Here is a 12974-nt window from a genome sequence, read left to right on the forward strand (position 1 = left end):
TTAAAATCCATGTTTAATAATTTAAATTTGTGCATAACAGCCGTATTTCACATGAAAGAAAATTTTGAAGTTTAGTGTCTTTGATACCTAAGTGGAATGCTACATTACTTAGCTAGGTGAAGAAAGTAAAATTTAAGGTCCTGGTTTACTCAGTTGATAAGCAAGTACTTTCCTCTCTAACTCTCCCCAGCATATAGAGATAATGCAGGAATTTGCTTCATTGTTCTATCTTAGTTTGGAAAATTATCATTTTCTCTTAAAAATATTATTGCTCTTTTAATTAGGGACATTTAAAAACAGTTCAGGGACTTCCCTGCTGACGCAATGGTTAAGAATCCACCTGCCAATGCAGGGGACATGGGTTTGAGCCCTGGTCTGGGAAGATCCCACATGCCGCGGAGCAGCTGAGCCCGTGAGCCACAATTACTGAGCCTGCACTCTAGAGCCTGCCAGCCACAACAACTGAGCCCATGTGCCACAACCACTGGAGCCCGCGCGCCTAGAGCCCGTGCTCTGCAACAAGGGAAGCCACCACAGTGAGAAGCCTGTGCACTGCAACGAAGAGTAGCCGCTGCTTGCTGCAACTAGAGAAAGCCCGCACACAGCAGTGAAGATCCAATGCAGCCAAAAATAAATAAATAAATTAATTAATTAAAAAATAAATTATTAAAAAACACTTCACCTTTGAAAAAATACGTTATTTTTATACATTTAAAACTTGAAATTATAAATATAGCCTACCAATGAAATTATTGGCCAGGCAAACATCATTTTAAGTTTTAAAATTTATATTCTACTTCTATATTTAAAGTGGTGATTTTAGTGCTAATAAGAACTAACAATTGTGATCTCATACTTATTATGGGCAACCATGAAAAACCTCATCCAAAAGTTATAAGGTTTAAAATATAATGCTGGTAGCTACCAGCTGCTAAAGAATTTCATTTGCTGATTGTATTCTTTTACTCCTTTGTAACTTAAATGTCTTTATTTAAAAAGTTTGACTTAAGGATATTGTAAAGTATATAGCATTTTAAGATTAGATGGTATCCAGACATACAGTCCAATGAGTTAGTCCAATGTAATTGGAGGAACTATTAAATGACACTGACCTCATTTCCTTTAGAACAATGAAAATTAATAGTTTCACGTTTTATTAGGCTGATATTCCAGATGTAGTGTACATTTAATTAAGTGTAGTTTCCTTTTAGTTATGGTATGTGTATCTGTTTTTTGTCGCAAATTCTTTCTAGTTTTACAGTTTTCCACATGTTTTCTTTCACCATTTATGATTTTTTTCAAAGCAGAACTATAAGGATTTAAATCACTTTATCATGCAGCAAAACAGTTCCCATTCAAACAATAAACGCCATTTTAAAAGCCTTTGGATCTTCTGTCACTTCATAAATATAAATGTATAAAAACGTTATGCAGTTGTAGTGCCCACCTGCTAATTAAATGCAGATTTTCTCAAACTTACTTAAAATCTGTCTATTTGTTTCAACTCTGTCTCTGTTCAGAATACATATGGCCCTTGTGAAACTAATTATGCTTATGGAGCAGCTGTTAAATTTAGTGCAACTAATTTTATCCAATATTTTACATTTTAATTGATTACCTGTGAAGAAATTAGCAAATTAACACTTATTGTACAGTAACTCAATGGTCTTTTATGGTTACTTTCAGATTTAACAAGTGAACCAAGCACTGATGGAATAAAGACATTTCTAGGACTTTTAGACAGGAAAGTTATTGGTGGATCTTGATTATCTGGTGTGAAAATTTAGGAAGACTGATGAGTGATGCCAAGCATCTGTGTGTTCTGTATCTTAAACATGAGCAGCAGATTGGAAAGTAATGGCTTTTTCACAGAATTTTGGTAACATATGGGCTTATCTGGATCTGAGAAGTCTTTGAAGATCTTTGAACTTGACTAAATGACTTAACCTTTGCCACAGTGGGTGGGTTATATGCTTTTTTAGGGGGAGGCATTGGCATTCTGCTTATTTTTTTTTTTTTGCTTTTTTTCCTTCCCAATTCTACCTTTTAATATCTTCTCTTAAAAATGGGGGGACTAGAGATGATGATTGGGCATTTTTGATGATTGACATGAGAATTCTAAGATACTTAGTTGACTGGATCTACTTATAATAAGGTGGGGTTAAATCTTTTGATAATATTTTAGAAATGAACCTGTATAGATATTTATTTTCTTTTTTATAGGTTTTATTGGAAAATGATACCACAGTCAGATCTTACTGGCAGTGGGCTGTAATTGAAAGGACGTGGACAAATGTCGGTTCAAATTTCAGCTCTATCACACATTGGTTCTGTGGCCTCTGAACTTTTCAGGGTTCAGTTTTCTCAAAGCAAAAACCAAACCAAACCAAACCAAAAAAATAACCCAACTTGCCTGCCCCTAAAGCAAGAAAAAAAATTCCCACCAAACACCAAGAGGCGATGACAGTAACAACTATATGTTTAAATACTCTGGAGAATTAAAAGAGATAAAATAGATGAATATAGCTGACATACTTCTTACCATGTAGAAGTCCTTAGTAATAATAGGGGCAAATATCGTGCCCTACAGCATTTTGCTAAAGAGATACACTAAGCAAGTGTATTATTTTGCATATTTTAGAGCATTAAATATCAAATAAATGCAGGATTGGCTTTCATTTTTATTTACCAGCTTTGAATTCTGATAATTCAGTTGTAAAACTTGATGCAAATTTTAGGTCTAGGTAAGTGTATCTGAAATTTTGATAAGAAAGATTCTTCAGTTAGGACACTATGAATAGGGAATTACTGTGTCAGAAATATACAAACCATCCCTGTTTACAAACACTTGTTCTATAGCAACTAGAGGCTTCATCCTCTGCCCCTAGTGAGGACAGTTAACCTTGGTTTTACAGTTTAAAACACTTGGCAACTGTACTGATCCAGATAGATTTCTCTAAAGTAGATGTAGGATCAAGTATTGACCAAAGCTGAAGAGTATTAACCCACTTAATTTATCTTAGTTAAAATTCAGAATGTGTGTCTTTTCCCCCCAAAGAAATAGCATTTTGTTGTTGGGTATATTTGAAATAGTCTTTTAATATAAGGTTTAAGGTATTTTCTGTCAATAGGCTTCTGTGAATTGGATTGAAAAGCCATAGTGATTTTTATGTGAGTTTCAAATAACAGACTTATAAATGAAGTTTCAAATAATTTTTTTAGCCTTTGCATGGAGAATTTTAAGCATTCATTAAAACAGAGAATAGTATAATAAACCCTCACGTAGCCATGATCGATCTTCATCAGGTAGTATTTTGTCAATATCAAGTCTTGCTTTTAAGCTTTGTTATTAGGATGAATCCAGAATACCTTTACTCTATGGCTAATTTAGCTCCGGAATTAATACTTGACTCTATACAATAGCTTATGTACAAAGTGTCTCAACTCTGGCAGGTAGAACACTACTTCTCCCCAATATATTATTCTGGATTTCTGTTGCTGTCCAGTGTATTTTTCCCTGGTCCCTTGGAATTTCATTTCACATATTTGTAGACTGGAACTTGTCAAAGATCTAGAGAGCCTCAGCAGATTTCTGGATCCCTCCTTCTGTCCAACTTCCTTCTGTTTGGTATAATGCCTTACAAAGTCTAGCACCTTGGCTTCCTTGAAGGTCTGTCTCTGTCTCCCTAACTCAGCGAGTCTATGAAGCTTCATTTGAGTTCCCTCTCCTTGCTCTGTGGCTTGGAAACTTCCCCAAGGCAGTAAGCTGGGGCAATCCTAGGGTTCCCTTTTTTGTTTCCCTTTTCTTGGGGAATTACACTTCTGTGCCGCCAATTGTCCAATGTCTGACATAGTTGTTAAATACATTTTGTTTTCTTTTCTACTTGTTTATGGTGGGAGGGCTATTCCCATGGCCTTTAACCCCTATGGGTAAAAGGCCATTTAACTGCAAAATTGATTATTTTATTGTGATTTCTGTATTTTTCTTTGTCATTTCCACCAGGGGTTTATCAATTTTACTAATCTTCTCTAAGAATTAACTTTGTCTTTCTTGATCTTCTGATTTATTATTTAAAAAAATTTTTTTCTTTATTTCTTTCCTTTTACCTTCTTTGAGTATAGTTTTCTTTTTGTAGCTCCTTGAGATGGAAGCTTAGATCATTTATTTTAGCTTTTATTCTTTTCTAATATGTGTATTTAGTGCTACAAATTTTCCTCTTCACTGTACTTTAGCTATAGCCTACACATTTATTTTTTTCCTGCGGTACACGGGCCTGTCATTGTTGTGGCCTCTCCCGTCGCGGAGCACAGGCTTCGGACATGCAGGCTCAGCGGTCATGGCTCACGGGCCTAGCCACTCCGCAGCATGTGGGATCTTCCCGGACCGGGGAACGAACCCATGTCCCCTGCATCGGCAGGCGGACTCTCAACCACTGCGCCACCATGGAAGCCCATAGCCTATACATTTTTTTTCTTTTTTTTTTTTTTTTGCAGTACACGGGCCTCTCACTGTTGCGGCCTCTCCGGTTGCGGAGCACAGGCCCCGGACACGCAGGCTCAGCGGCCATGGCTCATGGGCCCAGCTGCTCTGCAGCATGTGGGATCTTAATTTCCAAACATTTGGAGGCTTTTCTAGTTGTCCTTTGTTTCTTTTTTTCTTCACTGTAGTTAGAGAACATAATCTGAAAGACCTTTCAACTTTGAGATGTGTTGAGATTAGCTTTATGGCCCATCATAAGATTTATTTTAGGAAATATTACAGATACACTTGATTAAAAAGGAATGCAGTTAAATAGGTGAATTTAACCATTTGTTCTAATCTTCTATGTCTTTACTTTTTTTTCCCATTTAAAACCTGCTTATTTTATCAGTTACTAAGAGAGCTCACAGACAGCTCTTGATTGTAGATTTTTCTGTTTTTCATCAAGTTCTACCAGCTTCTGCTTTATATATTTTGAGGCTCTGTAAATAAGTGTATGCAAATTCAGGATAGTTTTATATTCTTTTTGGAGTGACCTTTTCATGAAAGTCTCTATTTCTAGAAATATTTCTTACTTTGAAATGATGTTTCAGATCATGTATGATGTTGATGTAATTTCACCATCTTTTTGTTAGTGCTTGTATGATATCTTTTTCTTTTCTTTTACTTTCAAACTTTGTTTTTATATTTAACATGTTCATTTTGAAAGCTCGCTATAGTTTTTTTTTTTTTTTTTTTAGTCTGATGGTCTTTTTCCTTCAATTGTATTATTTAGTCTATTTATGTTTATTGATTTCTGTTATATTTGGATTTAAATCTTCCATCTTATTCTTTGTTTTCTATATGTCCAATCCATTTTTTTCTTTTTCCTACTTTCTTACCTTTTTTGGATTACTTTTATTAGCTTGTTAGCTTACTTTCTTTTTTTGTTTTTATTGAAGGATAGATGAATTACAGTGTTGTGTTAATGACTGCTGTACAGTAAAGTGACTCAGTTATACATATATATTCTTTTTTCATATTCTATTCCATTAGGATTTATCACAGGATATTGAATACAGTTCCCTGTGCTATACAGTAGGACCTTGTTGTTTGTCCATTATATGTAATATCAGTTTGCATCTGCTAATCCCAAACTCCCAATCCATCCCTCTCCCACCTCCCTAACTTAGTTTCTTTTAATTTTGCTTTGAGTGCTTAACCTAGAAGTTGTAGCATGTCCTTGACTTACTAGAGTCTAACATAAATTAGTACTTTTGTCACTTTTTTTTCTTGTAGTTTTGGTAGTTAAGGGTAGCTTAACTAGGTGTAACATTGTGAGCACATGTTTTCCCCCTTGAGCTCCTCAAGGAAAATTAAAGCCATTTTTTTGTGTGTGTATCTCACAGTTGAGCAGACTGATGCCAACTTGACTTTCTTTATATCAACTTAATTAGAGTGTTCTTTTTCCTTTATCATTAATGTGCAGTAACTTCATCAGGATCTATCTCAGAGTTGATTGTGGTTAATCCATTTCCCCATATATACAGTGGATCCTTTCTACATGTAGATGCTTTTAGTTCCAAAAGTGTCTTTGGATTATGAATGTAATATTAGTTCTCTTACCTTGTTTTTTCTTGTTCTGGAGCCTTAGTGAGGTTTGATGTTCATTGTCTGCCTTGTCTATTACTTACTTCTTATCCTTTCTACTACTTTCATTTATTTTATTTTAAAAAATTTTGGGGGTACTTCTCTGGTGGCACAGTGGTTAAGAATCCACCTGCCAATGCAGGGGACATGGGTTTGATCCCTGGTCCAGGAATATCTCACATGCCACAGAGCAGTGAAGCCCACAAGCCACAACTACTGAGCCTGCGCGCCTAGAGCCCATGCTCTGCCACAAGAGAAGCCACCATGGTGAGAAGCCTGTGCACTGAAATGAAGAGTAGCCCCCACTTGCAGCAACTAGAGAAAGCCTGTGTGCAGCCACGAAGACCCAGCGCAGCCAAAAATAAATAATGAATTAAAATTTTTTTTATTGGAGTATAGTTGATTTACAGTGTTGTGTTAGTTTCAGGTGTACAGCCAAGTGAAACAGTTATACATATACATATATCCACTCTTTTTTAGATTCTTTTCCCATACAGACCATTACAGAGTATTGAGTAGAGTTCCCTGTGCTATACAGTAGGTCCTTATTAGTTACCTATTTTATATATAGTAAATGTGTATATGTCAATCTAAATCTCCCAACTTATCCTCCCCCCTTACCCCCTGGTAACCATAAGTTTGGTTTCTACATCTGTAACTCTGTTTCTGTTTTGTACATAAGTTCATTTATACCCTTATTTTAGATTCCACATGTAAGTGATTTCATATGATATTTGTCTTTCTCTGTCTGACTTCACTCAGTGTGACAATCTCTAGGTCCATCCGTGTTGCTGCAAGTGGCATTATTTCATTCTTTTCTATGGCTGAGTGATATTCCACTGTATATATGTACCACATCTTCTTTATCCACTCCTCTGTTGATGGACATTTAGGTTGCTTCCATGTCCTGACTATTGTAGATAGTGCTGCAGTGAACATTGGGGTACATGAATTATGGTTTTCTCTGGATATATGCCCAGGAGTGGAATTGCTGGATGATATGGTAGCTCTAGTTTTAGTTGTTTTTTGTTTTTTTGTTTTTTTTTTGGCGGTACGCGGGCCTCTCACTGTTGTGGCCTCTCCTGTTGCGGAGCACAGGCTCCGGACATGCAGGCTCAGTGGTCATGGCTCACGGGCCCAGCCGCTCTGCGGCATGTGGGATCTTCCCGGACCGGGGCACGAACCCGTGTCCCCTGCATCGGCAGGTGGACTCTCAACCACTGCGACACCTGGGAAGCCCTATTTTTAGATTTTTAAGGAACCTCCATGCTGTTCTCCATATTGGCTGTACCAATTTACATTCCCACCAACAGTGCAAGAGGGTTCCCTTTTCTCCACACCCTCTCCAGCATTTATTGTTTGTAGATTTTTTGATGATGGCCATTCTGACCAGCATAAGGTGATACCTCATTGTAGTTTTGATTTGCATTTCTGTAATAACTAGTGATGTTGAGCATCTTTTCATGTGTTGTTTAGTGATCTGTATGTCTTCTTTGGAGACATGTCTGTTTAGATCTTCTGCCCATGTTTTGATTGGGTTGTTTGGTTTTTTGATATTGAGCTGCATGAGCTCAGTAATTTTGGAGATTAATCCTTTGTCTCTTGTTGCATTTGCAAATATTTTCTCCCATTCTGAGGGTTGTCTTTCCATTTTGTTTATGGTTTCCTTTGCTGTGCAAAAGCTTTTAAGTTTCATTAGGTCCCATTTGTTTATTTTTGTTTTTAATTACTTTTTTTAAAGTTTCTTTTTCTTGGCTCTTTTATCAGCAATGCCTATGTTTCATATTATGTGCCGTGTTTAATTAATGTTGGAATGTTATTTTATAGTCTCTTCTTCACTTTTTGTGTTGTGTATTTGTATCACCTGAGAAATTTGTTTCCAACTTTGATTCATTTCTCATAGTTGCTTTGTATGGATGATAGATTCATTTTTATTTTTTTTGGCCACGCTGTGCGGCTCTCAGGATCTTAGTTCCCCGGCCAGGGATTGAACCTGAGCCCTTGGCAGTGAGAGAAGGTGTCCTAACCACTGGTTTTCCAGGGAATTCCCTAGATTCTTTTTTGTTGTTGTTCATGATAATGTCCAGAATTTTCCTGGGTTGGCAGTAACAGAGAATTCAATTGATGGACTGAAGGTTTTGGGTGACTTATAAGATTTCTTGAATGACACTGCATTATTATTAATTCAGTGAGGTGAAGTTTCTTTAATAAATGGGAAACTATGGGAAAAGCCAGGTCTGTTTTCAGATCCTTTGATGTCATCTTGTTTTTACAGAGCCCTGAGCTTCAGCCCCTTGATTTTTAGTTTTCTTTCACCACCAAGCCACCAGTGGACACTTCCCTTTTCAAAAGTGTATCTCTTTCCTAGAGTGTAGGTCCTTTTAAAAAATCCCCCTTGTTGTTATGGTTTTATTTCAGTTTCGGTTGGGGACGAAAGTAGATATCTGAGTTCTAAATGTCATCTTGACATAGAATCCATGTTAGTTTATTCAATGTAAGAATATTAAGTATAATTTTAATTGCAGTTTTATTTTATGGTAAATGTAGTCCTTATTTTATAGTACTCTACTTAAGAGACTATTTGAAGTATTGTAGTTATTGTTTTTGATAGATAAAATATTAGGATATTTATTTTGATTACATGTCTTTAGAACTTATTAGCCAATTAAGAAACTTGACAAATTGGTTTTTGAGGGCAGTAATTCATTTTCTTCAGGGATGTTATGGTGATTCTTCCTCTTCTGTAGATATTGAAAGCATTTATCTGGTATAATAGGACATCTTGCTGTCCATTTATTGCTTATATATTGTGTGTTCTAGAGTGCCACATTTTTTATCAAATGTTTCTTTGCTAATAATATATCTCCATATTGGCTTTGGTACTCTAGAGACTTCTAGAGTGATTTATCAGAAACATATTTATTTAATGAATGAGGGAAAAATAACATTCTAAATTTTAGTATAGTTTCGTTGACTTTTTCGTTTGTCTGGTCAGAGTAGGAAATCTCTTTACTCTTTACTTTGTTCTTAATGGAGAGCCTTCAAATATGTAATTAAATTTACTTAATAAAGTAAATGGGGTTGTTCATAGTCTAGGAAGTGAGTTTTACTCAGAATTGTTTAAAGTAATTCTCATGACTGAAAAGAAGTCAGCAGCTTAATTCATTTAAAATCTGTATTTGATTTTGTGGTCCTTTTTACAGCCTTTAATAATGTTGCAAAAACTGTGTTTTGGCTTTGCTAGCTTTTCCCTATTTATTCTCTTCAGAGTCATTTTTTGCTTCTTGTAGCCTATAAACGAAGTTGAGGTCTACAATATGAGAATTGAAATAATCAATATTAAGACATTGCTGTGATATTTTAAAACTTATTACTTTCTTTCAATTTGACATCATGGGTAACTTAAATTATAGATCTGCTATTGCTGTCTAGGTCATTGAGCCACATCAGCAACATTTATAAAAATATTCCAGACTGGCACATGTTTATTGTATGGAGACGTCATGAGCAGAATATTTTTGGAGAATGGTAGGCATATGTTTTCTACAGTGGAATCTTTGTGTTAGGGAAAACCATGAGATGAGTTTGGAGATAATTGAGTTTATTTCAGGTATTGGGTAAGTTGGGAGGAGTAGAGATTAGGAAAGTAGTTGCTGTTGGGAGAGTGAGGCAGATAGTAATTGATAGAAGGCCTCTAATTGTGGTATTTAGCTTTGCTATGATGGTGATAGAGTGATCCTACTTTCTGGTTTCTCTGGGACAGAGCCAATTTAGGCCTGTTGTCCTTATGTTATAGTGCCTTGCTGGACTCTAAAAAAATCCCCTTTTATTTTCCAAAGGCTTGGATGATAGGTGATATGATTTTCATGTTAGTAGCAAACTGGTGAAGATCATGCATGTATTTGGCTCCTGAGGGTTTCCTGTGGAGAAGATGATAATCTTTAACCAAGATTATTATTATTTACCTTCCTATATAAAAGAAATATATTGAAACTTAAGTAATCCTTATGCCAGCCTTAAGATTTTAAAGGTCTATCAGAATCAGAATACTTCTCTTTACTGGATTAGCTGTGGTATGAGAGAAACATTTCATATTCTCTGAATCAGATTTTACTCATTCATTTAGATTAGCACAGTTAGATCCCACAGTTACTTCTTAGATCCCACAGTTACTTCTTTCTCATTGCCTACCTACTCCCAAATCACCTGTCTGCTATCTCACAATTCACTGGTGTTATTATTTAATCCTTATAATAACCCTGAAAAGTAGTTATTATCAACATTTTGTAGATGAGGAAACAGATGCCCAGAGAGGAAGTAACTTGTTTGAGGACACCATTATATGAGAATTTTCTTTATTTTTTAACTTAATACTTCTTTAGCTTTGGGTATATTAAGAGCATATACATTTAATTTTTAAGATACAGTGAAAACATGATTTTACCAAAATCTACCTTAATCTACCTACCATTTTGTCCAACAGTATATTTTTCTTAGTGGCAAACCACGAAGAAATGAGCTTACTTCAAAGTTTTATTTTAAAAAAAGAAGCTCTTAGGGATTTGTTGTTAGAGTTTAAACTAATATTTAACTCTTTGTCTTTTGTTACACTAGTTAAGTGAAAAAGTAATTGCCAGAATCATAATGTAGAACCAAATTAAGATAACGTGTGTGTGCGTGCGTATGTGTATATACTGTATATGTAGTGGCTCTGATTATCACAAAAAAGGCCCCCTTCATTTTTATTATTATTATTACTTTCTTTTAATCAGAAAACTTTAGTCTGATTGATTATTTTTCAGAGATTTTAGAATAATCTGTTAAAATTTTTACATATCCACATATAATAATAATTTCATTAGAGATGAATAGATAATGTCTGTGGGGGCAATAAATTATTGATAAATTAAAACTTTATTTTGTGTGGAAAGAAGCATGTGTCAAAATTGAGAAGGAGTAGTCAAAGAGAAAATGAAGGAAATTTAACCTTTGTAAATTAGTATAATAAACCCATGTTGACATTCCTAGCAATAAATATTGTAACTTCTCAAAATCACATATTAAAAAAAAAGTTTGTGATCTAATGATACAGTATTGCTCTTCACTCACTGAATGAACCAGCTAAGGGTGAAAGAAGACAGAACATACTACCAGTGAAATCCATATAATTCTCTTCAAGCCCTATGTATGGCCTAAGTACCCAGAACTAGTTCATGTGATCTCTTTATCCACAGTCTTTATTTATTTAGGTAATTTGTGTTTGCTCTTTTATTTTTTGCTTGATCAGTCTAGCTGGGGATTTACCAAATTTGTTGATATTCTTGTGGAACCAGGTTTTGGCCTCGTTAATTTTCTTTATTGCTTTCTATTCCATTGATTTTTGCTCTTTAATGTTTCCTTTCTTCTACTTACTTTGGATATACTTTGCTCTTCTTAGTCTAGCTTCTTAAGATGGAACCTTAGGTAATTGGTTTTAGACTTTTCTTCTTTTCTAATATAAACATTTAAAGCTATAAATTTCCCTCTAAACATTGCATTAGTTACATCACACAAATTCTAACATGCTATATTTTTATTGCCTTTCAGTTCAAAATATTTTCTAATTTTTTTGTGATTTCTTACTTTACTCATGATTCATTAAGAAGTGTATTATTTAATTTCTACACTTTTGGTTTTTTTCTGGATGTTTTATTGTTACTGAATTCTAATTTAACTCTGTTGTGGTCCAATAAACATTTTGTATGATTTGTACTTTTGTACTGATCCTTTGATCATCATGAAGTATCCATTTTTATTTGGGGTAATACTCCTAGTTTCTGAGTGTCTAGGATGATACTTTATTTGATATTAATATATTCATTCCAGCCATTTTTGTTTACATGATATATCTAATTTTAGACATTTACTTTCAACCTGTGTCTATATTTAAAGTGCATATCTTGTAGATAGCATAGAGTTGTGTGTTGCTTTTTAATTTATTTGGACAGCTTGGTTCTTCTCCAGTGTCTCATTGTGGAGGTGTACTCGATTTATTACTTGTTTTCATCTGAATCCATTGGGGAATAGGACAATTCTACTTCTGTTTCTTGGCCAGGAATTGCTTGATCCTGAAAGTCTTCTGAGAAGACATGTGAGCCTTTCCAGCCTCCTTTTGGAATAATGAATATTTTTAAGAACTATCTTTTAGTTCATCTTTTGGCTTTTTAGCTGTATTTCTTTTTTTTCCCCTTTAAGTGGCTACTGTAAGAATTACATATATGCCCTTATGATTCAGTACTTTAAGTATGTTTCAGTGTACTTAGAGTTACTATTTCACTGTTCACGTGAAGTGTGAAAGCTTTCTAACTGTGTAGGTTAATTTACCTGCTCCGTACTTTATTCTGTAGAGATTATATGTATTATATCCACTTTCATTATAAACCCTACAGTAAAATACTGTAATTTTTACTTTAAGTACATACGTATTTTAACTAAAGGGAAGTCGTTTTTTATATTTACCCATATATTTACCATTTCTAGTGGCCTTCATTGCCTTTCTAAAGGTCCAAGTTTCCATCATTTATCATTCTCTTTAGCCTGAAAAACTTACTTTAGTACATACTTTAATGCATATTATTAACTATTGGTGATTATGTTTTACTTTTCCTTTATCTCAAAGAGCTCTTTGATTTACTTTTTTTAACATCTTTATTGGAGTATAATTGCTTTACAATGTTGTGTTAGTTTCTGCTGTATAACAAAGTGAATCAGCTATATGTATACATATATCCCCATATCCCCTCCCTCTTGCATCTCCTTCCCATCCTTCCTATCCTACCCCTCTAGGTGGTCACAAAGCACCTAGCTTATCTCCCTGTGCTATGTG

General features: G+C 34.8%; 1 protein-coding gene and 1 pseudogene across 3 annotated transcripts in view; one reads left to right on the forward strand and one right to left on the reverse strand.

The window, feature by feature from the left end:
* The window catches only part of RSRC1 (arginine and serine rich coiled-coil 1), a 449373-nt gene that overhangs the window by 99395 nt on the left and 337004 nt on the right, over positions 1–12974 (forward strand). The gene's annotated exons all lie outside the window — the stretch shown is intronic.
* LOC132491032 (large ribosomal subunit protein eL39-like) lies at positions 12085–12239 on the reverse strand (annotated as a pseudogene).

Source organism: Mesoplodon densirostris, chromosome 5 (genome assembly GCF_025265405.1).
Source record: "Mesoplodon densirostris isolate mMesDen1 chromosome 5, mMesDen1 primary haplotype, whole genome shotgun sequence".
Classification (NCBI taxonomy): domain Eukaryota; kingdom Metazoa; phylum Chordata; class Mammalia; order Artiodactyla; family Ziphiidae; genus Mesoplodon; species Mesoplodon densirostris.